The following is a 19,581-nucleotide window of genomic DNA, read 5'->3' as shown; positions in this document are numbered from 1 at the left end:
AATGTAACTCTATAAAACATAGGATAATTAAACCTTCTCAATATTTAAACTTTTATATATTTATGTCTCTATGTTTTAGAATCATAGTCCATCCAGTAACTGTAGAGCGCTCTACAGAGGGAGATACTACAACACTAAATTCAGAGATGTTTTCTAGCATTGTTGGCATTCTTAAATAAATTTAATTATAATCATTTTGTAGTCGCATATAAAATTTACTCTTTATGACCAAATTCCTAAATCTAATATCTCACAGTTTCTTCTACCACTCTGTTAGTCAATTATATTCTCATTATAGTTCATAATTTTATTGAACTCCTAGTAATTATTAGAGCTCTAAGAAAACTATATATATATATATATATATATATATATATATATATATATATATATATATATATATATATATATATATATATATATATATATATATATATAATCTTGTTGTCTGTAGCTCTCGTGCTTAGCTCGCACATCTAGTAACCTCACTAACATTTAATTTATTCTTTAAAATATCCAAAATTAATGGCTTGATTGGGCAATACCACATAGAGGCATAAGGATCAGAACAACCACATAGAAAAATGGGAGGTTTTCTATTGTTTGTTGAAGGATTCAATCAAACTAACCACCGATTCTTCAATGGTGCTTATAAATGTAGTCTAGCCAACTTCTTTCAAGAAATCTAATCAAGTCCAATGTTTTTACACATCACTCACTTACGAGTGAGTTGCTAGCTAAAAGTGAGGACCCCTCCTTATCTGCAGAATATTCAAACTGCAATCCAACTTTGCCAAATTTAAAATGCCTCTTTACATCCCCAATGCTTAACTATTGGAGTCTTAATTTCTCCAATGTTGACATTATTGTTTTATGGTTTGAATTGTGCTTACAGCCTATCAATTTACTTCAAAATAGTATCACTTCTTTCAGCTTGAGAAAACAATTACATCTAGATTCTCTAATTCACTCTTTGCATTAACCATTGATAGCTTCTCTTGTACTTATACAAAATGGTTTAGAAAATATGAATTTGTTGAAAAGATTGTAAAAATAAATTTCTAAACTTACTAGATTTCAAATATCAAACACCATACCCATAATAAATAGTTTCTACCAAAATTACACCAGCAAACTTGTAAGTCACAACTTGTAAGATACATTATTGAACTAAATTTTTGAGATAAGTAATTTATTTATCTGGTGGTCCCTTGGACATTATTGAATGTTTTCTTTGATTTAGTTTATTTATGACAAGCATTTACACACTGCTTGCATGCGAATGGTCATAGCCACCTTCATTTTTAGCCACACTCATTCAAGTTATGCATGTATTGATTTTTTTATGGTATTTGTATGTTGTTTAGGATTCTAACAGTTGTCTCTTCCTTCCTCTTCTTTAGGCTATGGTAGCTCAAGGGGATCTTGGAGTAGAGCTTCCTATCAAGGAAGTTCCTTTACTCCTGGTAATTTATAGAGTTTTTTTAATCATCAATTAAAATGTTACACATATCAATGAAATTCATTTCTTGAATTCTGTGTTTCCAACCATTCTTATTGAATTCCCTATTTACTACCCAAGATCAGGCTAATATTTCAAATCACACAGGGTACGATGCAGTCTTCCATGCTGACACAAGCAGTGTTAACTTGGAAGGGCTTTCTATGCTTCCCTTATCACAAGGTGCACCTTCTTCTGCCATGGAAGTCCAACTAGATGCTCTTGGCCTTGGAATTCAATTAAGCTTCTTGACATTATTCATCTTACTTTTTAATTATTTGCAAGCCAAAAAAGCAAAGATGGAGGCCAATTTCAAAATGCCCTCTAATTTTTCATCTTGCTTGGTTTTTAAAGAACTTTTTAATCCTTCATTGTAATCATAATGCAATTTCCTAAATAGAATTTAGTTTTCACTTGCTTGATTCAATAGAAGAGTAGAATTGGGTGTAGAAGAATAGAATTTAGTGTTAAATTGTTAATTCAGCCAGCTGAAGAGAACTACAGATTACTTAGCAATCAGGTTTGGAAGCCTATCATTGGATCCATGATGTAACCTGCAAGAGTGAATGGTGGATTTAGCATTTAGACTTTGATCTATATTTTAATTTATTTTTTATAATTTCTAAAATGAAAACTACTTTTATCTATTTAGTATGTAAAGTTTTGATATTTTTTCACAAGTTAAATTATGATACTTCTAGAACTAGAATTTAATTGTCTAGTTTTTCAGTTAAATTTGTTGGTCTATTTTTCATAAGTAATCAGTGATAAGAACCCACTTAACTGATCCATAATAATTTGTCCATTTATTGCCTTCCTCTTTATTTGTCTTTTTATTGCATCCATCTAGTACCATCATTCTCATGAGAGAGATTCTTGTATACAGCTACTCATGAGAAATGAGTTCATAAATTCAACTAAAAAGTCATAGATTTTTATATACAACCGATCATTTATTCATGTAAATGAATCAATAGATTGGATTCAAAAATTATATAATTGAATCCTAATAATTGTCTTATAGTTGGAATATATTTATACATAAGTAGAAAACATCAGTCCATTGTAACTTGGTACATATGAAACTGAGTTTAACTATGAAAAGCTTTGTGATCCACAATTTGTTTGTTAAATTAATATGTACTGAGAATTGTTCTTTTTATTTCTTACCAGGCAAGACTTTGCTTGAGAGTGATAGGGGAGGTGGAAGAAAAGCTCATGTAGAACATCAATAAGCCAAAAGCAGAAATGGTGAAATTGGAGGAAGCGAGACACATGGTAAGACTAATAGATTATAGAAACATATGTGTGAGGATGAAGATTGTATACTATGATGCCTTCAAAGAAGTGATTTTCAAGGAAGAAAAAGAGAAGCTAGATTTTCATGCCAACCTTAGTAGGCTTAACCTTGTTGCCTTTTATGATAAGTTAGAAGATATGGTGGAAACCCATGATCGAATGGGGATTATGAGTCAGACCAATGGGGATAAATATGATGGGCAATGGCTTGATGGGTTGAAGCATGGCCATGGAGTCTATAGATGGGCAGATGGGGGTTGTTATATGGGGACCTGGAGTAAGGGGCTCAAAGATGGGAAAGGTACATTTTATTGACATTTTATATGGGGACCTAGAGTAAGGAGCAGAATATTTTGTTGACATATTGAATGGTAAGTGCAGAAGATATTTGTTAGAGAAAGCTAGATGAAAAGTGAAATCCTCAAGGCAGTTGCATCATTAAAATAACTTACTACATGAGTGTTATAAACTATAGTACAAATTGCCTGAACCTATTTAGTTATCCTATTCTGAATATGAGTTTTTTGATTGCATTCTGATCCAAAGTTGTGTGAAAGTAAACATGTTCTACTGATAAAATGTTCAACTGAGCATCTAATACCATCTTCATCTGTAGATATGGGATATCTTGAGTTGGATGTGAAATTGTTTATGGGTGCAGTGGGGTAATATACAAAATGCATTTCAGTATATTTGAGTTTGTGTGTTTGTCCTTAGACATATTAGATTCACGAAATTTTGAATTTTCCACACTTGGTTTTGGGTGTACAAGAGATTTACATTTTAAACTCCACGCATACTAATTTAGTCTCATCTATGCAATTTTTGCAATTAGTCGAAGAAAGTGGGAGTTATTGTTCTTAGTTTATTTGGCAATTTTTGTCAACATCCTTTGAAATTGATGCATCTTTGTATCTTAAGATGCTAGCTGTAACTAAATGAGTCCTTTAAGCTATACATTTAGGTTTGGTAGCCAACTAATGCTAGTTGTAAGGTACACAAATTTTATATTGTGGGATTCCTCAATTTTCCTTAATGTTCCACAGGGTTTCAGCATCCTATTGTTTTTCTTTTCTTCATTGTTTACTAGTGTGACCATTTTACAGGTACTTTTTCATATGCTGCCAAATTACTATAATCATGTTCATACTTATGAAAGCACATTGATCACTAAATTTTTTTGTCTACATAGTATCAAAGCAGTAGGAGGACAAAAGGTATTTTCTATACTCTATTTTCCATTTAATCGTTGACATAATATGTCAATTTCTGGTAACTAGATGTTATTTTCAAAATTAAACATGGTGAGTGGGCTTAAAGTGGAAACTTGGTGGGGCAAGTTGGTGAGCTAACTTAGCAAGGCCACTTAGAGACACGACATGGCGAGCTGACTTGGTGAGCAAGCTCGATGAGTGGACCTCAAGACTAACCTTGATGAGGCACTTTGGTGGGGTGACTTGATGATTGAACTCAAAGAGTCAACTTGGCGAGCATACTTGAACAGTCGACTTGGTGGGGTAAGTTGGTGAGCTGACTTAGCGAGTCTACTATGTGAGGTGAGATGGTGAGTCAACTTAGTGTGGTGACTTGGCAAGCTGACTTAAAGACTAACCTTGATGAGGTGCTTTGGTGGGGTGACTTGATGAGCGAACTTAAAGAGTCAACTTTGTGAGCATACTTGAACAGTCGACTTGGTGACATGACTTGGTGGGCTAGCTTGGTGATTCGACCTGGCATGCATACTTGAATAGTAGACTTGGTGAGCTAACTGAAAGAGTCAACTCATTGAGGTGATTGGGTGGGAGTGATTGGGCGAGCTCACTTGGAGAGTTGACCTAGGGATGGGCTTGGTGAGAAAACTTAAAGAGTTAACTTGGTGAGCGCACTTTAATTGTCAGCTTGGCGAGCACACTTGGGGCTTGGTGGGACATGTGGGTGAGGCAACTTGGTGAGCAGATTTAAGTATTGACCTTGATGAGGTGCTTTGGTGGGGTGACTTGATGAACGAACTTTGAGTCAACTTGGCGAGCGTACTTCAATTTTTAGCTTGGCGAGTTGACTTGGGGAGTCAGCCTGGAAAGCTAACACGGTGAGTGGGCTTAAAGTGGCAACTTGGTGGGGCAAGTTGGCGAGCTGACTTAGCGAGGCCACTTAGAGATGTGACATGGTGAGCTAACTTGGTGAGAAAGCTCAATGAGGGGACCTAAAGACTGACCTTGATGAGGCACTTTGGTGAGGTGACTTGATGACCGAACTCAAAGAGTCAACTTGGCGAGCATACTTGCACTACTACATTTGGGTTCAATTTTTTTGCTCAAAATTTCAACCAACTCACTGGTACATGATTTTTATCAATCATATAACTAATTATATATTCTTCATATTAGTTATTGTCGATGTTTTTTATGCATTCTATAAAATAGTTCACATGTCTTGCATATGATATGACATTTTGCATGCATCCTGCACTCTGTCTCATCTGGCTAATGATGGATTACGTAGAGTGATCTAAAACCATGATGCTAAAAAACACACAATAAAATCCAAAATGAACTTGCACTACAAATAGATTTTATATTGGTAAATTTGCACACATGTCTACGAAGACAATCACAACTTAAACATATATTTGTCCTGGTAGACATGCATGCAAAATTAACAATATCAAATTTCCATAATCCATTTGTAGTGCAAGTTTATTTTGGATTTGATTGCGTGCGTTTTTTAGAATCATGGATTCAGATCACTCTGCATAATCCATCATCAGCCAGATGAGAGAGTGTAGGATGCATGTAAAATGTCGTATCATAGGCAAGACATGTGAACTGTTTTATAGAATGCCTGAAAAAAATTTACACCTTCCTGTTGGTGGAAATTTCCACCAACGCCTGGGTTTTTTTGACTTTTTTTGCAACACTTAAATTTTTTTTGACCTTTGTTGGTGGAAATTTCCACCAACACCTAAATTTTTTTCTACCTTTGTTGGTCAAAATTTCCACCTTCATTGGTTGAAATTTCCACCAACACCGAAATTTTTTTCTACCTTTGTTGGTCAAAATTTCCACCTTCATTGGTCAAAATTTCCACCAACACCTGAATTTTTTTCTACCTTTGTTGGTCAAAATTTCCACCTTCATTGGTCAAAATTTCCACCAACGCCTTTTTTTTTTTTCTACCTTTGTTGGTCAAAATTTTGACCAATTCTTGTGTGACCTTAGACAATGGCTTTGGTGGGTTTTTGACCAATAGATTGGTCAAAATTTTGACCAACCAGTGATTTGGTCAAAATTTTGACCAAAAAATATCGACCAATGTGTTGGTCAAATTTGGTCAAAAATTGGGTCGAAAATTCGACCAATAAAGGTAAAAAATTGAACCCAAATGTACTAGTGCTAGGTTATTGAGAGGGGAGGGGTAAATCAGTAACCTCAAAAACTTTAAAATAATTTAGCACTTAATCAACATAATCCATTCACCATTAATTTATCTAATCTATTGCATGCATGAGAAACGAAAAGATAAACGTTCATGACACATGAACATAATATTTGGTGACCCAAAAGCCTTCCAAATAGAAAGTAAAATTGGGGTGGGGATGATACCTAGAAAACTTCAATACTGTATTATAAAGATGGTCTGTTAAGGCTTACAATGATCACTTTTGATGATCTACCTTGTTAAGAGCAATTTGGACTACTAGGTCCACCTTGTTAGAGGTTTTACAAACATACAATGAAGTATGCACTCTATTAAGAGATTTAAAGAAAGACTATTAAGTCTACCCTATTAAAGAATTTACAAATTGATTCACCTGTTAGGATGAAACAATATATCTAACTTACAACTTGATTGCTAATTAGATCCTTGAAGTATAGATCACCTCTTGTGATAGATATAACTTTACTGCTCCTTATAGACCTTGTTGAATACTTTGCTCTTCAACTGATTCACATTCACTCTTCTCAAAACATTACTTCATACTACTTAGATTGGGTATGATATAAAGCATTACATATATACCATTCCAATTCTCATATTTACAAGGTTGGCCAAAACACAAGTTAACACAAATATTACTGAGTCAACCCAAATGTAAAAACTCGAGTTCTGAATAGCTGACTTGGTGACCTTCTGATACTCAATGTCCACTACATTACTCGACATCATCATGCATTCAGTAGAAGTAGAAGCTTGATCCATACTAATCACTAAACATAGCTTCAAAATCAATGAACATTGGAGACTTGGTAGATATAGTGTAACTCGGTGGAAACTGATTTCTATGTTTACCTTGCTTGAACTTGGTAAACATTGCTCATCTGTCACTCAGTTGACATTGGCTTCAAATCACAAAAATTGATGACTCAATAGACATTATGAAGCTCGGTAACCACTGATTTCTTGGTGACAACTATTGGACTACACACTATTTTTTTTCACTTGGTAGCTTCTGGAATGCTCAGTATGAACTACTGAATTGCTGAACTTACTTGGAAACCACTAAATGCTCAGTATGAATTAGAGACTGAATGATGAACTTGGTAACCATGCAGAATTATGAATAAGTGTTGTCACTAATGACAAACATATCTTTAATTCCAACAATCTCCCCCCTTGGCATTAGTGACAAAAACACTTATTAGCCAAGACTTATGTACAATGTCATGTTGATGTGTTTTTTATTTTTATTTTTATTTTTCAAAATTTATCTTTGTAATCCTGATGTATATACAATTGTACATATCTCCCCCATACAGTGTACATACCATATAATACTGAATGTATATCTTCCTTATATACATGTCTCTCTCTATTTTGTACATATGTCTCTACAAATATCTCTTTCTCTCCCCTTTTGACAATAATGCCAAACATTTATTCACACCATACTTATACAAAGACACTAAAATGTGAGAGAAACTTAGAGTGTACCTTGAGAATAAGAGCTAATGTCTTATCCCAATTCTCTTGCAAAATTTTGCAAGTGTGAAGTGCTACTTGAACCTCTGCTGAAAGTTCAATCATATGGTAAGCAATTGAAAAATTATTGTCATGGATCAATGTTTTTGAATATGCAATATGTTTCTGCATTGTTTCCATGATTGGAAGGATCATGTTTTGGATGTCTATCAATGTGGACCTGATCCTTGCTTCCTCTCTCAACAATTAAGCTTGCATATCTAACAAAAATCTAACCTTTATGTGATGTGTAGAGCTTGAACTGGGGTCAAGCTACAACCTTTGGGCACTGGCCTTCAAATCCTTATCAATTTTATTTAGTTTTATCTTTATTTCCTTGGTGTACTCGGTAACATCACAAAGTTTGGCAAAAAGAGATGTTACATTTGTAAAAGAATTTTCAAGATTACTCAAAATTGAGGAAAGCTCTACCTAATGAATAGCAATGTGCTAAGTAATGTGCTCCAACACCTTATTGTCAAACTTTTTCTTAGCTTTTTCTAATACCTTTTCTTGACCAATTGTGTCTTCATTGAATTTATTGACTACTTCCTCTAATTGTAGAAAAATATGTTGATTAGAATTAACATCCATGCCTATAGCCTCTGAAAAAATATTCTTCGCACTCTCAATTATTCTAAATTCTCTATCCATTTCCTCTTTGAGCTACTTTTGTCGAGCCTTTTGTTCTAGAAGTTGGCTAACCAATCTCATTTGTTCCACAATGGCATTACCAAGATCCAACTTAGGAATTATAATCTCTTTGTCCAAGTCAATATCTTCATCAATTTCTTTTCCAATAATCAAAAGTTTAAGAGGTGTCCTTGGTTCTACTTTTGATATTACTACCTTGGACTTAGAAATAGAAACAATTATAGAGATAGTAGGGCTTGTTGTAAAAACTTGAATAGGGCCTATTGGATGAATACTAACAAGAGTGCTAATAGAATCCAAAACTGAAGTGATACCCAAAATTGAAGTAATAATAGGTGGAACACTGATTGAATTACATACAATAGGAGTATTGATAGAAGTATTTATAGATGAATCAAATGAGGCAATCAAAGAACTCATAAAAAAGAATGGCTCTCTACAAGAAGAGGTAAGAAAATTGAAAAGAGAACAAGAAATTCAGTCAATAAGAATGTGTGAAATATTGGAACAAAGGAATAAGGCAAGTGAAGGCTTGGAGGCAAGGAACAATGAAACTCAAAATCAATCCCTTCTGCAAGAAAGTCTTATCAATCAACTCTCTAATGCAAAGAGGAAATCATGAGTCTAAGACCTGAAAATGAAAGACTAAAAAATGACTTAATCATTGAAAGAAAAATCAATGAAAGATTGAAAGCTGATCTAAATTTTGAGAAGCAACTCAATGAAAGGATAATGAAATCCCAAGCAGATATGGATCAATTGAATCAACAAAGTGAGCAGAATTTGAATATGAAAAAGGGCAAAGTAGGACTTGGATACAAAGAAGAAGATGAATCTTCCAAACAAGGAGCTCAAAGGAATCAAAGACCTACTTGCAATCACTATGGTAAGATAGGTCATACATAAAACAAATGTTGGAGCAATGGAAAGACAAAATTCAATAAAAAAATGCTATAATTGCAGTCAACATGGTCATAAAGCTAATGAATGCAAGGAGAAACCAAAGTTTGAAGGTAAATGTCACAAATGCAAGAAACAAGGTCACAAGGCATCTAAATGTGGATCTAAACCATTCAATCTAGCTGAACAATTTGTAAAGGAAATATTTGGTTGGGACTACAATACTTGGTGTATATGTCATTATTTCGGAGAATATGGACACATTGGCATAAACTATGCAAGGCATCACTTGAGAAAGAAGGATACAAAAATAAGATGTTATACATGTACTCAACTTGGTTATATAGCTAAGAATTGCATGAATATAGGAAAGGTTGAAGATGAAAAGAAAGCTAAAGCTAATAACATCAGGAAGTAGATGAGACAACATTGGTTTCCCAAATATACCAAGCAAACCAGTTCAAATGATGGTCATGTCACTCAAGAAGTGGGTGACTCCACCATTTCCAATTAAGTTCTTAAGGAAGAATTGGAATTGTATCTTCAAGCCATATCTTAAGAAATTCCAATGAATGAAAGAAAAAGATCCAAATTAGTATTTTAGATATAGAGGGATCATAGAAGTTTAACATCAATTTTTAGCGAATGAGGCTAGATCATATTGAGTGAGGTCAAGAGTAATAGGATTTTGTTTGGTCACTGAGTTACAAGGTTCTACCAAGTTATCTGCACAGATAGTGGATGATAGCCTATCAAGCACTATGTCATTATGGATCTCTTTGTACCGAGCATTAATGGAAGGTTTTCATCAAAAGGGAAGAGTTTCAACTTCATTTTTACTGCCAATTTAGTGTATCCAGAGAATAGTGATTTACAAAGCATCCAAGTGATTTTGAGCATACTTTGCAGCAAAATTTTTGAAGGAGGTTTTGATACCAATTGTTGGAAATAATCAAGACTAGCTAGGTTACTGAGAGGGGAGGAGTGAATCAGTAACCTCAAAAACTTTAAACTAATTTAGCACTTAATCAAAATAATCCATTCACCATTAATTCATCTAATCTACTACTTGCATAAGAAACTAAAAGATAAACATTCATGACAATATTTCATGACCCAAAAACCTTCCAAATAGAAAGTAAAACTGGGGTGGGGATGATACCCAAAAAACTACAATATTATAGTATAAAGTTGACCTGTTAAGGCTTACAATGATCACTTCTGATGATCTACCTTGCTAAGAGCAATTTGGACTGTTGGGTCCACCTTGTAAGAGGCTTTACAAACATACAACGAAGTATGCACTCTGTTAAGAGATTTAAAAAAAGACTATTAAGTCTACCTTATTAAAGGATTTAGAAACTAGATATAACTTTACTACTCCTTATAGACCTTGCTAAATACTCTACTTTGCTGCTGATTTGCATTCACTCTTCTCAAAAAATTACTTCATACTACTTACATTGGGTATGATATAATGCATTACATATATACCATTCCAATTCTCATATTTACAAGGTCAACCAAAACACAAGTTAACACAAATATTACTAAGTCAGCCCAAATGTAGAAACTCAGGTTCTGAATAGTTGACTTGGTGACCTTTTGATACTTGGTGTCCACTACATTACTAGGCATTGTATCACCCTAGTTTAGTAATGTAACATGAATACTAGCAAGGAAAGCATCAACAATACTAAAATGAGTAAACACTTAAGATAGGACTGATTTGTTATCACCACAAAAGGAAGCAAACCAAGAATGGTAGGCTCCTAATGGTATAACATCATGATGCAATGGATTTATCCCTGATTTAAGGTATGCATGCTCACAAGTTATGCTCAAGCTTAGATGGATGGATGGAGTGAATGAGGCAAGGTTTCAAAAAGGGATTCATGGAGTGATTTTGCCATTATAATGGTATTTTGGTAGTGTGTGTGCTCTCAAAATATCATTATAACTTTGCATGGAGGATGGATTTTTTTAGTGAAGGGAGAGGGTTCAATTTATAGGCCAAGGGTTGGAGAAATGGAGGGCCAAGATGGAAGGATGGCAAGATGGTGAGGGAGGGTCGAGATACACTCAAAAGGGAGCACATGGATTGTGCTTTTTTAGCACCAACGGGGAGGTGACACTTGTCACAAGGAGGATGAGTGTGAGAGGATAGGATAAGGGTTTGCAAAAGGCTTGATGAGGGTGGTTGAGTATACAAGACTCATGAATGAAAGTGTAAGAGCCATTAAGAGGAGTGTAAGAGATATTTGAAGGTCATTTATGTTGGAGGGTGAGGGGAAGATATTTGTTGACTTTGGCTTGGGTTAGCAAGTCTTAACCCATGTTTATGATTGTGCATATGATTAGAAGAGGTTTAGGATTAGCTTAGAAGGGGGGTTAGGTGGTGAGTGATTTGGATTTGATGGGATGGGTTAGTTAGGTGGCTACGTGAGGTTAGTATGTGCAAATGGGTTGGATTAGGGGTTATGATAAGGTTTAGGGAGGCTTTTAGGATTTATATATTTTATTAAATGATTTATTTAATAAAATGAGAATATGGAATTAAATTGAATAGATTTGATGAATTATCCAATTTAAATAGGGGAAGAGGGATTTAATGGATAAATTGATTTTGGGCAATCATTTGATTTTATCAATTGGACTATAGTTAATTAAATTAATTAACTAGGGGATGACGATTAATTAATTAAATAGTAAATATTTAATCAATAATGTCCTAGGAGATGACTAAATATGATTACTTATTGATGTAATCAAATTTAGGTGTCTACAGGCATCATCATGCATTTGGTAGAAATAGAAGCTCGATCCATACTAATCACTCAATGTAGCTTCAAACTCGGTGAACATTGGAGACTCGGTAGATATAGTGTAACTCAGTCGAAACTAATTTCTATGTTTACCTTGCTTGAACTCGATAAACACTACTCATCCATCACTCGGTTGACAATGGCTTCACATCACAAAAATTGATGACTCAGTAGACACTATGAAGCTCTATAACCACTAACTACTCGATGATAATTGCTGGACTACACATTGTCTATTTTCACTTGGTAGCTTCTGGAATGCTTGATATGAACTAATGAACTGCTGAACTTACTTGGCAACCACTGAATGCTCGGTATGAATTGGAGACTGAATGATGAACTTGGTAACCATGTAGAATTATGAATAAGTGTTGTCACTAATGATAAACATATCTTTAATGCCAACATTATCTATAAGAGTATGCACAAACATCCTAACTACCACATCTTCATGTTGAGGATTCGCCACACCATGGGCTTTATGAAAAGCACTTAGGTGTTGTTCCCCAAGGATTTTTCCATCACCATTAAATATTGGAAAATTATTTCTTGATGCTCTTTGCAAGTCATGATTAGCTCCAAGGTTGAGAGGTCCAGTTACATTTCCCCAAGGGACTGTTATAACTACTAGTACAATGATATGATTTGTTTGGAAAGTGACTGAAATAGGGATTGTTATACCATATAATAACAAAGAATCAGAGATAGGAGGAATAGAAATTATAGAAATGGGAGGGGAAGAATATTTAGTTCTCCTTGTTCTAGTAGAAACAATTACAGGCAAGTGAGTTTCTTAGCCACAGATTTCCTTGTATGTGCTCTTCCCTTTTTGAAAATATCTTCTAAAATAAGAAAGTTGGCCTTCTTGAGTTCCTCATATATTGGGTCAATTCTATTGGCATTATGTTATATTTTTCATTAGTGACAACACTTATTCAATTCTATATGGTTACCGAGCTCATCATTCAGTCTCCAATATTTACTGAGCAATCCAGTGTTAACCAAGTTTCACAGTTCATATTGAGCATTCCTGAAACTACCGAGTGAGTGTGCAATCCAACAATGTTTACCGAGTAGATAGTAGTCACCGAGCATCACATTGTCTACTAAGTCATCATTTTGTGTGATGAGAAGCTAGTGTCTACTAAGTGATGGATGTGTAGTGTTTACCGAGTAAAAGAAAGGTATACAAAGGATTTATTATCTATCAAGTGATACTATATCTACTGAGTCTCTAATGGTTACCGAGTTCGAAGCTACATTGTGTGATTAGTATGGACTGAGCCTCTACTTCTATTGAGTGCATGATGATGTTGAGCAATGTAGCGGATGTTGAGTATCAGAAGTTCACCAAGTCAGCTTACAGAACTCGAGTTTCTAGTATTTGGCCGACTCGATAATATTTTGTTTACTTGTGTTTTAGTTGACCTTGTAATTATAAATATTGGAATGGTATATATGTAATGTATTATGTTATTTGTAATATATGCATGAGTATATCAAGGAATGGATATGTAATGTTTTGAGAAGAGTGAATACAAATTAGCAGCAGAGCAGAGTATTCAACAAGGTCTACAAGGAGCAGTAAAGTTATATCAATCACAAGAGGTGATTTGTACTGCAAGGATCTAATAAAAAATCAAGCTGTAAGTCAAATCTACTATTTTATCCTAACAGGTGAATCAGTTTTCTAAATCCTTTAATAGGGTAGACTTAACAATCTTTGTTTAAATCTCTTAACAAAGTGCATACTTTATTGTATGTTTGTAAAACCTCTAACAAGGTGGATCTAGTAGTCCAAATTTCTCTTAACAGGGAAAATTATTAGAAGTGGTCAATGTAAGTCTTAATAGGCCAACTCTATACTGTAGTAGTGAAGTTTTGTAGGTATCATTCCCACCCCAATTTTACTTTCTATTCAAAAGGTTTCTGGGTCACCAAATTCTATGTTTATGTGTTATGAATCTTTATCTTTTCTGATGCATGCAATAGTTTAGATGAATTAATGATGAATGGATTAAGTGTTGAATTAATTTAAAGTTTTTGAGGTTACTGATTTACCCCTCCCCTCTCAGTAACCTAGCTATCTTGATTATTTCCAAAAACTTGTATTAGATCATTGTGGTTCTTAGAATAAAGTTTGACAGCTTGTTCAAAGATCAAGGACAATGGAGATATTTAGACTTGACAAAGCTATTGACAAGGAGAAGCTAGATCTAGAGATGGCCATAGCTCAACTCAAGGAAGCAAAAAAGAATCTTTTCCAATCTCTAAAAAGAAGAAAGGAACTTGAAAAACAAATAAATGACCACCAGTATGTTGAAGAAAAGATTGAAGACTTTTTCCCCTCCAGTAGTTTAGATGAAGAAAATGAGGCAATTAAAGAACTAGAAAAGAATGGCTCTCTGCAAGAAGAGGTAAGAAAATTGAAAAGAGAACAAGAAATTCAGTCAATAAGAATGTGTGAAATCTTGGAACAAAGGAATAAGACAAATGAAGACTTGGAAACAAGGAACAATGAAACTCAAAGTCAATCCCTTCAGCAAGAAAGTCTTATCAATTAACTCTCCAATGCATATGAGGAAATCATGAGTCTGAGATCTAAAAATGAAAGAAAAATCAATGAAAGATTGAAAGCTGATCTAATTTCTAAAAAGCAACTCAATGAAAGGATGATGAAATCTCAAGTAGACATGGATCAATTGAACTAGCACAGTAAGCAGAATCTATATAGGCAAAACGTAAAGAAGGACTTGGATACAAAGAAGAAGGTGAATCTTCCAAACAAGGTGCCCAAAGGAATCAAAGACCTACTTCCAATCACTGTGGTAAGTTAGGTCATACATAAAACAAATGTTAGAGCAATGGAAAGGCAAAATTTAATGGAAAATGCTACAATTGCAGTCAACATGGTCATAAATTTAATGAATTCCAAGAGAAACCAAATTTTGAAGCTAGATGTCACAAATGCAAGAAACAAGGTCACAAGGCATCTGAATGCAGATCTAAACCATTCAATCTAGCTGAACAAATTCTAAAGGCAATATTTGGTTAGGACTATAATACTTGGTGTAGATGTCACTATTGTGGAGAATATGGACACATTGGCATAAACTATGCAAGGCATCACTTGAGAAAGAAGGATACAATAGTAAGATGTTATACGTGCACTAAAATTGGTCATATAGCTAAGAACTGTATGAACAAGAAAGGTTGAAGATGAAAAGAAAGCTAAAGCTGATAATATTAGGAAGCAGATGAGATAGCAGTGGATTCCCAAATCTATCGAGCAAGCTAGTTCAAATGATGGCCATGTCACTCAAGAAGTGGGTGACTCCACCATTTCCAACTAGATTCTTAAAGGAAGAACTGGAACTATATCTTCAAGTCAAATCTCGAGCAGTTCCAATGAAGGAAAGAAAAAGATCCAAATCAATATTTTAGATATAGAGGGATCGCAATAAATTAGCATTCATTGAGCAAGGTTGGTCATAGACTCAATTGAGCTAGGTCGGAAGTAATAAAAGTTTTGTTTAGATGCTGAGTCATAAGATTCTATCGAGCAAGTGAGTGGATGACAGTCTGTCACACACTACATAATTATGATACCAAATATTAATGGAGAATTTTCATAAAAAAGGGTAGAATTTGACTTTATTTTTTCACCATGACTTTAGAATACATAGAGCAGAGCAATTTCCAGGTGCATCCAAGCAATCTCAAGCGAATTTGTAGCAAAGAATTTGTTCAATTTTTTTTTTCTCATTTACTAAGTAGTGATGGCATCCAAAAGTAGTAGCAACAACAAGGCAAAAATAGGTTCTAAAATCTTGGTAAAAGGCATGGAGTGGAAAGCACCCAATTTCAAGTTAGTTCCAACAGTTACAGAATCACTCAACCCGAATGAAGTTCAATCACAAATTCCTCCAAAGGTACTCCTAATTAATGATATTTGCACACATTTTAAGTATTTTGTTCAAGAAATTGGAACCCTAGAGATGGATAGTGCCTTAGTAGAAATGTGTGTTGACGGTTCTTTGAAACCTAAGCATAAGCATTTAGAGATAAAAGGGTTAACCCATATCTGACATATGCCAAGGAGCTTTCAAATTAAGTGGATTAGGTATATTCTTAGTCATGTGCACAATGGTCAATTGTGGTTAGAACAGCCTATATTGATCACCAAGAAAATGATTCATAAGATCGCAGGTCTCCCTATGCTGAGCAAAGCCAGAACTACCAAAACCCTAGGTTAGGAAGAACTTCAAAAGAAAACCCTAGTCGAATGGGAGGGTAGAGGTTTGAAGATTAGCACAGTATTTGACATTGAATTAAGGTGCCATGTGAGGCAGTTGATTTGGCATATAAGGTTGTAAAGAAAAATTTGGAATTTGATCTATCAGAGTTATTGTTGAAGCAGCTCAACAAAAATATGGACAGCATCAGTACATCAAAGAACAACCCTTGTAAATTTGGTTCTTTGTTAACATGTCTTTTCTTTTATATTCAAAAGTTTTTCCCATCAAAAATTTTAGTACTATGGGAGAAACATATTCTAATTCTATATTAGATTAATGATTTCATTGCTGAAATGGGTGCAAATTTTATAGTATTATGGACAATTACTTTGAAGATTTCAAGGAGAAGATGAATAATAGGTTCAGAATTCCTCCCAAGCTTGTTGAAGATTATAAAGATGATGTATGTTTTATGGTTGATTGTGATAGAGTGTATATACAAGTAGTAATTCCTAGAGTTGCATGGGTGAAACCTCTTCCATATGAGGTTAACATTGATGAAACCAAAGATATTATTGAAGCCCTGGTGAATGAGCCATCAAATCTTAAGCGACCTATTTTTGGAACCTACGAATAAGCCATAGGCAGAATTGAGTTTGAAATCAAGATACCCCAAGCTATAAGAAAAGGCAAGAGGAAGGTAGCCAAGTTGAAAAATGCAAGTACCCCTCTCATGCTTACCGAGGGAAAAGGAAAGGATGGAGAGGAATCTGAAGAAGAAGAAGAGAAGGAATCTAAGGAGGAAGAACCAATGAAAAAGAAAGGTAGGGTAATCATTACCAAGCCACCCGAGGCCTCCACAATTGTATTCACAAGGAGATCTAAAAGGAAAGGAGATAGTAAAGTTGTGCCTTTTAAGCCTCCTCCCATATTTCAAGAAAGACCTAATCAATTGAGAGTAGGTGCTGGAATTAATAACTTCAAAGCACTTAGGTATGAATCTAGGACTCCAGTAGAACAAAAGGAAGTTGAAGATCTAATCATGGACAAACTAGGAAGATGGAAATTCTCTCTTGATCAGTTTGCTTCACAAATCCCTATAGTCTTATTAGAAAAAGTCAAGGTTAGGTGGCAATCAGCTAAATAGATAGCTAAAGAAATATTTGAGAAATCCTTGAGAAAACTGCTACCAAATCTTTCAAATGCAGAGTTCAAGGCAGAAATGAAAAAGAATGAAGAGAAAATAATGATGAGATTTCATACTTGTCTAATTTTGGTAAAGGAAATTGAGCATGTGGTCAAGGATTCCACATCTATCATCTGCACAAGCCTAGTGAAGATCTAGTAGAGATCAAGGATGATGATGATGATAGTGACAATGAAGAAGAAGATAACACTCTATGTGTCACTTTTGATGTTGAAGACTATCAGGCATTAAAGAATGATGATGAAGAGAAAGAGGAAGGAGCTAAAGAGGAAGACAAGGAAGGAGATGATGAGAATGATCCAATGAGAATAGTATCACAAGTTATAGCCTCCCTTCTTCATTCTCCACCTAAAATTGCTACATCATCACAATTGGAGATAGCTTCAGCAAATGTGACCACAGCAACAACAGACACATCATCTATTTAGTCACTATTTTCTACCTCTCAGCTCGAGGTATCAATAATGGAAGTGTCTACCACTTCATCTACCGAGCTACAACCCTCTTCATCATCTCCTGAGTCAACAACATTAGTAGTATGTGAAGCATCCAGTTCTACAATTTTGTCAATTTCATCAACAACATGTACAGTATGTTCACCATCATGTTCTACAGTCTTAACTACTACAGCTTTGTTAGCAACAATTTTTGTTCTAGTTAATTCTTTTTTAGTAAGTACTCCAGTTTGTGCTCCACCTATTGTTACTTCAATTTTGGGTAGCACATCAGTTTTAGATTTAGTTAGCACCTCTTTCAATTTTCCTTCAGTTGGTCCTATTGAAGTTTTTACTGCAAGTCCAACTATCTCTACAATTGTTTCTATTCCTAAGTCCAAGGCAGTAAGGTTAGAAGTAGAACCAAGAACACCCCTAAAACTTCTACTTACTAGTAAGGAAATTGATAAAGATATTGATTTGGACAAGGAAATTGTAATTCCCAAGTTGGATTTGGATACTACTACAGTTGATGAAATGAGACTAGTTAGTCAAATTTTGGACTAGAAGGCAAGGCAAAAAAAAACTCAGAGCTAAAAGAGATAGAGAATTTAGAATAATTGAAAATGCTAAGAATATATTAACAAAAGCTATAGGTGTTGATGTGGATTCATCTCAATGCATTTTGCTACAATTGGAAGAAGCAATAATAAGTTCAATGAGGATACATCTGGCCAAGAAAATTTAATTGAGAAGGTAGATAAAAAGTTTGATAATAAGGTGCTTGAGCACATTGCCATAAACCAGGTGAACTATCCTCAATTTTGAGTAATCTTGAACATTCTTTTTCCAATGTGACATCACTTTTTGGAAAACTCTATGATGTTACTGAGTATACTAAGGAGATAAAAGAGAAACTCAATAAGATTGATGTAGCTATGAATGTCAGTGCTCAAAAGCTACAACTTTACCCCAACTCAAGCTCAGCACATCACAGTTCATACTGAGCATTCCTAAAGCTACCGAGTGAGTGTGCAATCAAACAATGTTTATCAAGCAGATAGTGGTCACTGATATTCATAGTGTCTACCTTGTCATTAGTTTGTGTGATGAGAAGCCAGTGTCTACTGAGTGATGGATGTGTAGTGTTTACCGAGTGAAAGCAAAGTAAACAAAGGATTCAGTATCTATTGAGTGACACTATATCTATCGAGTCTCCAATGGTTACTGAGTTTGAACCTATGTTGTGTGATTAGTATGGACCGAGCCTCTACTTCTACTAAGTGCATGATGATGTTGAGTAATACAGTGGACGTTGAGTATCAGAAGTTCACCAAGTCAGCTTAAAGAACTTGAGTTTCTACTATTTGGCTGACTCGATAATATTTTGTTTACTTGTATTTTAGTTGACCTTGTAATTGTAAATATTGGAATGGTATATATCTAATGTATTGTATCATGTGCAATATATACATGAGTATATCAAGGAATGGATATGTAATGTTTTGAGAAGAGTGAATGTGAATCAACAGTAGAGCAGAGTATTCAGAAAGGTCTACAAGGA

Source organism: Cupressus sempervirens, chromosome 4, assembly GCF_028749045.1.
Source record: "Cupressus sempervirens isolate cs-2001-9-10 chromosome 4, ASM2874904v1, whole genome shotgun sequence".
NCBI classification, from domain to species: Eukaryota; Viridiplantae; Streptophyta; class Pinopsida; order Cupressales; family Cupressaceae; genus Cupressus; species Cupressus sempervirens.
The sequence above is the reverse complement of the archived record's forward strand: the minus strand, read 5'-3'. Positions refer to the sequence as shown.